Raw genomic sequence first — 10,764 nt, 5'->3', positions numbered from 1 at the left:
TTGTCCAGCTTGACCTCTATTAATTTTCGATGGGATTTCTATATTGTACACTGCAAGTGCCTGCTCCTAATACTGACACAAGCTGCATTTTAAGTGTACTAACTTAATCTGAGTTCTTCATTAACATGCAAATTATCTAGGAGTCCCATTAAGCAGGATGAAATAATGTAGAAAATCCTTACTTTAAAAAAAAAAAAAAAAAGAAAAGAAAAAAAGAAAGCCTTTTACAGTCTGTGACCTCCATTTGTAGGTTTCCTTTATTGTGCGTAAAATAGTTTTCCTCTTTATGTATCCCTATGGTTCAATTATATGGTTCTTATTTTGGTACAATTCCCCACAATAATCCAGAATGTGCTTTTTTGTTAATAGACTTTTTTTCTTCTTCACATCCAGTGCAGAGTTGTAATAGGAGACTATTTCCACCGACAAAGGCTCCAGATGTTAAAACATTTCCCAACATTGACTTAATACAGCAACACCTCCCTCCCACCCCTCCCAGTAGGGTTGGGACTGTACTGTATTCCCTACTGGTTTACCCTTCCCCCCAGTAAAGGGTAACATTTTCCCTGGGTGCAGAGTCTCCCTCATAGTCTCCCAGACTGAAGGACCTGTAAAAAGAAAAGATAGAGGCATAGTTAAATCTTATCTTGAACCTTAACTGACAGATCAGTGCATAAACAAAGAGCTTTTTGCCTTCTTTAAGTGGTAGGTGCCAACCTTTAATGTAAAAAGCCTAGATTTTCCCTTTTAAGAAAAGAGCCCATTTGTACCAAATAAATTCATGAAACAACACCATCTACTTTAAAGGTAGACTGACAATTCCACTATTGTGGCTTAGATTTAAGATAAAAGCAGTCCTATATATTCTAACAAGCTTGTGCCTTTTTAGTACAAGATTATGAGGTAGTTTGAGAAAGATTATTAAAGATACCTTCTACTAACCTAACAATTTCACTTTTAGGAGGATTTAACAAGATGTTTTGTACTGAGGAGACACTATGGCTGAGACTAATTGCCAATTTTACCACTTTGGAATCCTCTCCATGAGGATGAAAAAAACCCACTTATTTCAGAACTAAAATTCCCAAATTTATAAATATGTAAATGCTTGAAAATGGTTCATTTTTAATCCATTGTTCATATAAAAATGTAATTCAGTTACTTATGTCACTGACTGACAAATCTTAGGCTGACTTTTAAATAGTTGTCCATTCAACAATAAAACAGAATTGCAAGATTCACTCATAATTTCAGCTCAAACATTCTAGAGCAAATATCAAATTTATAGAAAGACTGGATGAATAAACTTATTTTGCCTTCTTTTCCTGAGTAGTATAATAATCTCTTCACAGTATCACACTACATGTAGAAAGCTTGATTTATACATTGTGAACAAACAGCATACAAAGCAAAGTAGTATAAGAATAAAAGTATTCTAGAGTGCACAGTCACTGTTCTTTTCTGAAGTTGAATCATTCTCCAGACAGAACTATACCAATTGTGAATTGGTGCATAAAGTGGAACATGGAAAAATTAAACAGATCAGCATGCACAAAACATCAATATCTACAGTCAGGAAAGTTACAGGTTACATACAACACCAGGCCTGCTGACACCTGACAGGATGTACTTTTCTCAGAGGGGAAAAAGGGTTTTTGCACTGGAGTTAGTGGGGCTCATTGATAGAGCTTTAAGTAGACTGAAATGGGGAAAGGGACAAAACCATGCTTGCCAGAGATGATCAGTGGGATGGCACACCCAAATCTGAGGGACTGAGTGCCAGTGAGATTCTTCATTCTGTCACACAAGGTATTGTTGCAGTGCATTATTTGGGTTTATATTGTATTTCATTTTTATACTGGGTTTTGTAATGGTTTCTTCTGTACCACCATGTATCAAGAGGTTTGTCCCTGCTCCTTCTCCCCGCCCATCCTCCCACACTGGAATGTCATCCAACTCTGTTCCACTCCCACCTTATCCCTGATTGGGTAGTGGCTTGTTCCTGCCTCTAGCCCCTCTCCTTGGGTAAAAGCCAGGAGAAGCATGTGGATCTCTCTCTTGGGACGGGGACAGAGATGGGGACTGGACTGAGCTCCGGACCCTGCGGGGGCAGGACCCCAGAATAAAGCTGTGATTCCCCCCAGACCAAGGGCAGACTCTTTCCTTTTGCCATCGACGGACACCTGCTATCTCTAAAGTAAAAGGTTCCAGCCTCTCTGGGATCTTTGGGACCCTGAAGGGAAAAAGTCCTTCTGGTGTGGTTTCTCTCTCAAGCTAGCCGAGGCAAAAATGGAGCTGGGGCTCCGGGAGAGAGAGAGAGAGAGAGAGAGAGGTCAGGTGGGGCCTGAAGCCATGAGGGGCTCCCAGAAAGCTGGAAGAACCACGCGTGGAGCACGTGGCTGAGGAACCTCATGCAGGCACATGAGTCACGAAACGCAGCCCACCCATGCAAAGACACAGACCAGTCAGGCTTGGCATTCGCTGTGGAGTCTCCGAAACACAGGACTCCACAGGCCAGGGCTGTAGTTTTTTCCTTTGGACTTAAAAAACCCATTGGAGTGCTGCGAAGAAGCCCCCTGAATGGCAGGCTGCTCCCAGAGAAGGTGACCACGTGTTCATGGACAGCCGACCCTGGGAACAGAAACTGGAAGCTCTTTTTGAACCAAAAGGGTCAGTTTCAGGAAAAGGGGAGCGACTGCGAAGATCGTTCATCAGCATGCTGGATTTAGTAAGTATTCCTAACTCGGGAATCTTAGGAAAAATCTTTCAGAGGCTTAAACCTCAGGGAGGGATTTTTCCTTTGGGGGAAGGCTCTCGCTTTCAAAGCAAACCTTCAGGGTGCTTTTAAAAGAAAATCAGTTTAAGCTGTGCAGCCCCGGGGGTGGAAAAAGTAACAGTTTTTCCTCCAGTTTTTTTTTTTTTTCTCTCCAGCGAGGTTTTTTTCCTTTTGGTTTCCCAGTTGCAGTTAAAGGGGACACAGAAACTTAAAATCTGAGCCAAAAATGGGTGCGAGGCCTACTGTGTCTCAAAAAAGAGTCTATTACCAAATTTGTACTGCCTTGGATGATGAGGGGACGCATTGTTCAAAAAAACAGTTGAAAAAATTAATTCAGTGGTTGTTTTCTCATTTTCCACATGTTTCATTAGAGCAAATAAGCTTCCCAGAATTTTGGGAGTCTGTTGCAAATAAATTGGCTGAATCAGGCACTCCTAAGGGTACAGAAATTGCAAATTTTGCTCTCTGGAGCTTGCAAATTTGGCTTGCATTGCAACAGCAAAATGAAGGGAAAAAAAAGCCAGTTCCTTCTAGATTTTCCCCAGTTCCCTCAGTTTCTCCCTCTCCTGACCCCAAAATCCCTTCCCCAAACCTCCCTTCTTCCCCAGTTTGTAAACACCATGTTCAGTTTACTTTTGCAGACAGTTCAGGCGCTCAAAATCCCCATTTTAGTGATCCCCGAGCTAGTTTCAGTTCTGTGGGGGGTTCACAAGATGGTGGAGACTCCTTTGTTCCCCAAAATGGCAGAGGCCATGTGCTCCCAAGCCATGTGGAGCCTCTCTCTTTGTCTCTCCCTCCTTCCCACAATCCCTTTCGCAACCCATTCCTCTCCCCAGACCCCTCCTTCCCTTCAGTGCTGCCCCAGCACTGCCCTCTCCTCTGACTCTGCCCCCTACCCTCAAACCTCTGCCCTCCCTGACTCCGCCCCTTGTGACTCAAGCCTCCAGCCCCTCCCTGCTCCTGGTTCCCAGTTTCCCCACCCTCAATTCCAGTTCCCATGCCCCGGAGCAGGGGGGGGGGGCGGGGAGCCGGGAACCTGGAAGCAGGAACCGATCCCGGCTTTTCTGCTACCCCTGTCACATATGGACGGTCAAAAAGGGGGGGTGTTGTCCATGGTGATTGGGACCCCATCCCCCAACAAGCGACTCAGGATTTTTGCAAAGCTCAGGCCAAATTTGGACGTGAAAGTGAATACTTTTGCAGCCTTTTAAAAGCAAATTTAGCAGGGAATCCTATAGTTCCCTTTGATCTCCGGCAGCTTTTTTCTTCCCTCCTTTCATCCACACAGTTTAGGCTTTGGGACTCCACATGGAAAAAAAGATTAAGAGATTTACTCGCAGAGCTTTGGCAAAATCCTGAAACCGCTGTTGATAATAACAATTTGCCAATTCGATTAGAACATCTATGTGGTGATGGTGAATGGGTCTAAGAACTCAAGCAGGCTCAGGAAATTCCTTTAGCTGTTTTGGAGCGCATCAAAGATGCTGCTTCCAAAGCATTCTTTTCAATCTAGCCTGATGGGCTTTTCCAACCTTACAGTAAAATAAAGCAGCTTCCATCAGAACCTTTTGTAACATTTGTGGAGCGATTAACCCGAGCTATCGAGTTACAGGTAAAGAAAGAAGGAGCCCAGGAACAGGTCCTGGAGGAAATGGCGCTGACCAATGCAAATGAACAGTGCAAGGCAGCCATCCTCAGCCTGCCCATGGACCCAGCTCCAACCTTAGATGACATGCTCCAGGTGTGTGCCAGGAAGGCTCCCTTCATGACAGCTCACCAAAGCCACAGTTCCAGAGATGCATTCAGACCACCGCAAAGAGCTGCCGCAGCAGACACCATGCCTCTTGTGCCTGTGCCATGACCACCGCCCAAGAGAAGAACAACGTGTCTCCTGTGCGATCAGGCTGGACATTGGGCATCTCAATGCCCTTTAAAGAGACAATTTCTGGACTTTTGGGATAATGGGGGCAGGGGGTCTCGGGGGCCCAAAGGGAATTTTTCAAAAAACTAAAAGGTGAGCGCCAGCTTGCCCAGCATGCTGACATAAATGGGGCAAGTCCGAGGAGGGGGGAGAAAAAACTGGAAAATGCAAATGTTGAATTAACTAATCCTGCTTTAACCAGTTCTGCTTTTCAACAGAAGTCACCGGATGTAATGGTAAAGGATTCAGCAACCAGAGAAATAGAGGGTCCTCATGATCTGGTCACCTGGAGTCATGGATATGCCTGTGTGTCCACTCCCTCAGGTCTCAAGTGGGTGCCAGCTGAGTGGGTGAAACCTTTCATCCCTAAAAGTGCAAAGCCACCTGCAGAAGCCCTACAAGTGGCCAGTGCTGCCTGGAGAAGGAGAAAGCGCCAAACCCTCTCCTTCTAATTATCATCTTCCCTTAACAGTGTTTTTCTGGACAGTTTGTTTGCACTAGATGTCATTTTTATTTTTCAGCTTTAAAGGTACTCAAGATCCGAACTCTGAGCATCTCCCACGGACTGAGCCTTCCTCCTTCTCAATTTAATAAGAAAGAGGGAGATGTTGCAGTGCATTATTTGGGTTTATATTGTATTTCATTTTTATATTGGGTTTTGTAATGGTTTCTTCTGTACCACCATGTATCAAGAGGTTTGTCCCTGCTCCTTCTCCCCGCCCATCCTCCCACACTGGAATGTCATCCAACTCTGTTCCACTCCCACCTTATCCCTTATTGGGTAGTGGTTTGTCCCTGCCTCTAGCCCCTTCCCCCTGGGTAAAAGCCAGGAGAAGCACGTGTATCTCTCTCTTGGGATGGGGACAGGGACAGGGACTGGACTGAGCTCTGGACCCTGTGGGGGCAGGACCCAAGAATAAAGCTGTGGTTCCCCCCGGACCAAGGGCAGACTCTTTCCTTTTGCCATCGATGGACGTCTGCTCTCTCTAACGTAAAAGGTTCCAGCCTCTCTGGGATCTTTGTGACCCTGAAGGGAAAAAATCCTTCCGGTGTGGTTTCTCTCTCAAGCTAGCCGAGGCAAAAATGGAGCTGGGGCTCCAGGAGAGAGAGACAGACAAGTCAAGGTATTGTCTACAATGAACCACACTTGAAATGTTTCTGTACCAATGAGCACAGCATGAGGAAACAAGCAAGAGGAGCTCAAAGCCTTGGCCCAGTCCCTGAGGTATAGCATCATTGTGTCCTAGTTTTGGCCAGGATGGGTAATTATTTACAGTAGCCAGCAGGGGGACGTGGCCAGACCCTAATGTTATTTGATACCATCCCACTTCATTTGTGAAGGCCTCACTTGTGAGGGGAGTAGGGACTCGCTCTCTCCTCTCCAGTGGCAGGTGAAATGATCCAGTATTGTTTGACTTTCTATGTAAATAAGTTTTTTGTTTTATATCTTTTGTTATTAATAGTTGGTATTACTGTTTCCTTATCTCATTGCTGTTTCCAGTAAATTGTTCTTATCTTGACCTGTGATTTTCACCTTTTTGTGCCTCCAATTCTCAACTCCATCCCTGGAGAGGGAAGGGGAAGGTGAAAGGGGGGAGTGAGTGAGTGGTATCTACCTTGGAATAGTCTTGGTGGAGGCACTGAATTGGGGAGTACTATTCCTAAACCCCAACACAGTGGCATAAGCGAAACCTGGTGGGATGTGTCCTGTGACTTGAGTGCCTTGTTGGATGGTTACAGGCTCTTCAGGGGAGATAGGCAGGGCAGGCAAGGTGGAGGGTGGCGCTGTATGCAATGGACAGGCAAATGTAGGGAGCTTGCAGTTGGCAATGGCACAGTTGAGAACCTCTGGGCAAGATTAATGAACAAACAGAAAATGTGGTTGTCATCAAGGGAGTCTACTATAGACCACACAGTCAGGACACTGACACCAATCATAGCGTCACAGAATGTTAAGGGGTTGGAATGGGCCTTAAAAATAATTTAGTCTCAACCCCCCCTGCCATGGGCAAGGACACCTCCCACTAGACCAGGTTGCTCAAGGCCTTATCCAGCCTGGCTTTGAACACTGCCAAGGTTGGGGCATCCACAACTTCCCTGGGCAACCTGTTCCAGTGTCTCACCACCCTCACAGTAAAAAAATTCCTTTTATTATCTAATCTAAATTTCCCCTTTCAATTTGTACTCATTGCTCCTTGTGCAATCATTGCAATCCTTGACAAAAAGTTCCTCTTTGGCTTCCCTATAGGACTCCTTCAGATACTGGAAGGTTGCTATGAGGTCTCCACAAAACCTTCTCCAGGTTTAACAGCCCCAACTTTTTCAGCCTGTCTCCATAGGTGAGGTGCTTAAGTCCTCTTATCAACTTAGTGGCCTCTTCTGGACTTGCTCCAACAGTTCTGTGTCCTTATGTTGGGGACAACAGAACTGTACGCAAGGGGGGGGATGGTTTCGCAAGAGCAGAGTAGAAGGGGAGAGTCACCTCCTTCAACCTGCTGGTCATGCTCATTTGAATACAGCCCAGGATTCTGTTGGTTTTCCGGGCTGCGAGCACACATTGCCAGCTCATGTTGAGTTTTTTAACAAAACCATCACCCCCAAATCCTCTGCAGGGCTGCTCTCAATCACTTCGCCCAACGTGTAGATGTGTCTGGAATTGCCACAATACAGGTGTAAGACCTTGAACTCGGCCTTGTTGAACTTCATGAGGTTTGCACAGATCCACCTCTCAAGCCTGTCCAGGTCCCTCTGGATGCCATCCCTTCCCTCCAGCATGTTGACCACACCACACAGCTTGGTGTCATCAGCAAATTTGCTGAGGGTGCACTCAATCCCACTGTCCATGTCACCAACAAAGACATTGAACAGTATCAGCCCCAGTACCGACTCCTGAGGGACACCACTCATCACTGGTCTCCATGTGGACAATGAGCTATTGACCACAACTCTTTGCATGTAGCTATTCAGCCAGTTCTTTATCCACTGAGTGGTCTGTCCATCAAATCCATGTCTCTCCAATTTGGAGACAAGGATGTCATACAGGACAGTGCCAAATGCTTTGCATAAGTCCAGGTAGATTATGTCATTTGTTCTGCCCCATTCACCAATGCTGTAGTGTTACTTTGGGAGTAAATGAAAAACACCTCAAGGACAAGTCATGGGTCACAGCTAGCATGGCTTCATGAGAGGAAAGTCCTGCTTGTCAAACTTAATTTCCTCTTATGACAAGATAATCCACCTAGTTGACCAAGAGAAATCTGTTTGCAATTTCAGTAAAGCTTTCAATATTCTCTCACAGTATCTTTCTGGACAAAATGTCCAGCACACAGCTGGATAAACGCATCATGCAATGGGTGAGCAACTAGCTCATGGGTTGGGCACAAAGAGTTACAGTAAATGGGGTTACATCAGGCTGCTGACCAGTAACTAATGGGGCTCCGCAGGGCTTCATCCTAGGCTCATTTCTCTTCAACATCTTGATAAATGACGGATGCAGGATTTGAAGGGATACTAAGATTGCTGATAGCACTAAACTGGGAGGACCTATTGACTCCCTCAAGGGCAGAGAGGCTCTGCAGAGAGACCTGGACAAATGAGAGGGATGGGCAATCACCAACCATATGGAGTTCAACAAAGAAAAGTGCTGGATTCTGCACCTGGGATGGGGAAACCCTACATGTACAGACAAACAGGACAACAAGAGGCTGGAGAGCAGTGCTACAGAAAGGGACCTGGGGGTCCTTGTTGATGGGTAGTTGGAGTTCAGTCAGCAGTGCACTGGCAGCCAGGAGGGCCAACCATGTCCTGGGGTGCATCAGGCACAGCATCACCAGCCAGGCAAGGGAGGGGATTGTTCCACTATGCTCTGCACTGGTGCAGCCTCACCTCTAGTCCTGTGTGCAGTTTTGGGCACCACAATATAAGAAAGATCTAAAGCTTTTAGAGACAGTCCAAAGGATGGCAACAAAGATGGTAAAGAGTCTAGAGAAGCCATACAAGGAGTGGCTGAGGTCACTTGGCTTGTTCAGGCTGGAGGAGACTGAGGGTAGACCTTATTGCAGTCTACAGCTTCCTCGTGAGGGAAGAGGAGAGGCAGGCATTGTTCTCTTCTCACTAGTGACCAGTGACAGGATCCGAGGGAATGGCATGAAGCTGTGTCAGGGGAGGTTTAGGTTGGATATTTAGAAAAGGTTCTTCACCCAGAGAGTGGTTGGGCTGCCCAGGGAATAGGTCACAGCACCAAGCCTGCCAGAGTTCAAGAAGTGTTTGGACAATGCTCTCAGGCACATGGTATGATTCCTGGAGTGTCCCGTGCAGGGCTGGGAGTTGGACTTGGTGATCCTGATGGGTCTCTTCCAACTTAGGATATTCTATTGTTCTATGATTAACATAACATTCTTTATTCAATGCCAAGGTAATATAGTATGTGGTTATGAATGTATTCAACTTCTCATTGCTAAAGTGCTTTAACAAACTTGCTTTCCTATTCTAGGGAAATATCCCTGCCTTAGACCACATCAATCATCGACTAATTTATAAGTCATAAGGGAGCCTGTTACTTTAGTATGATGGCTTGAGGATTACAATAATCATTTTGCTTATTAAACCTAAACAGGCACATTGTTACACCTACATTTCCAACCTTATCTTGACACACTACTGTGTGTATGGAAAGGTACCTGTTCCAATGTATCTGAAAAATTTTAGTCTAGTGAATTAATTATGTTTCACATAATGTAAACAGGGAGGAAGACTTGTTATACAGCTCTGTTTAGCAAGGAAGATGTTGGGGGTTAAGTTTTCCTGTGGAATTTTTCCCCCCCATAAGTTGCTAGGAGACTAAATACTGATACTTAAAGGGTGCTTGACCCGCACAAAAGAAGTAGATCACTTAGTTTGGGGGGGGGGGGGGGGGGGAAGGCTCTGGGGCTCTGGGAGCTAAGGGTGGTGGTTTTCTGCTCTCGGTTTTCCGGAGAAGATGGTCGGACATCTGCTGGCTGTGTGAGGAGTCCACTGTTAACTGAGGGTCCAGTCCTGGAAATTCTATCATCTGCCAGAGCGTCCAGGAATTCGGAGTTCTTCGCCTGCCCTGCTGGAGCTGGGTCAGCCCCTGTCCAGCCATCACAGCTTCTTCAGCACTGCTCACTTTGCCTGCCAGGTCAGCCCCCTGCCTGCCGGGACAACCCACCATTTCCAGCCATCACCCCCCAGAGTTTTTTCCAGTTTCGGCTTAGTGCTCTCAAGGTCCCAAAGGATCAGACTGCCCGGGACTTGTGAGACAAAGCCCTCGGGGTTCTTGGTTCTGTTTATTATTATTATTACTATTATTATTATTGCTATTGCTGTTGTTGTTTGTTTGTCCTGTTATATTTACTAGTAAAGGACTGTTATTCCTTTCCCCATAGCTCTGACTGAAAAGTTTTTTTTAATCTTCCAAATTATAATAACATGGAGGGAAAAGATTGTAATTCCCCATTCCTAGAGAGGCCCTGCCTCTCCCTAGCAGATACCTGTCTTCCAAACTGAGACAGAATTTGGTGCCCAACGTGGGGCACAAGGGCATTGAGAGAAAAAGGACTAACAGTTCTTAAGTGCCTACATTGTTGTGTACTGGATATCATGTGGTCTGGCTTACCCTGGTTCGGGTGGCATGTGGTGGTGGCTGTATTTCTCCCATTTGCGGGCCCTTACCTTAACATGGGTCCTATAACTAAGGCTACTGTGGGTGTCATCCAGTTTGCTATATGGGTTAACAAGGTGAGGAATTTGTGGATTTTTAATTTCCTCTGGAAGGCGGGCACATAGATTCAGGGCTATCATACACTAACTGTGTGTTTTTGGGGTTACTTTAACAACAGTACCTGCTGTGAAGAAATGACACTGTGGGAAATTTTTTCCCAACCCTTCACCCAGCTCTTTGGGTCTACCCCACCAGTTTTTGAAGGGTTCAAATCACTGAATGTTAATGATATCATACAGTGGCTGGTGTTGCTGGTATGCCTGTTCTGTTCAGCATTTAAAGATAAGGGGAGATTGACCTAGATAACCACCCTGATACCTACCCTAG

At 45.7% G+C, this 10,764-nt stretch overlaps 1 protein-coding gene across 2 annotated transcripts in view; it reads right to left on the bottom strand.

Moving 5' to 3' along the window:
• Positions 1–239: 239 nt before the first annotated feature.
• The window catches only part of LOC120764900 (transportin-1-like), a 140,131-nt gene continuing 129,606 nt past the window's right edge, over positions 240–10,764 (bottom strand). For both annotated transcript variants that reach the window (XM_040089025.2, XM_040089026.1), the window contains exon 25: positions 240–608. The gene's annotated coding sequence lies outside the window, so the exon portion shown is untranslated. The remainder of the gene's footprint in view (positions 609–10,764) is intronic.

The sequence above is a fragment of the Hirundo rustica genome, chromosome W (genome assembly GCF_015227805.2).
Source record: "Hirundo rustica isolate bHirRus1 chromosome W, bHirRus1.pri.v3, whole genome shotgun sequence".
NCBI classification, from domain to species: domain Eukaryota; kingdom Metazoa; phylum Chordata; class Aves; order Passeriformes; family Hirundinidae; genus Hirundo; species Hirundo rustica.
This window is presented reverse-complemented; position numbering and strand designations above follow the sequence as displayed.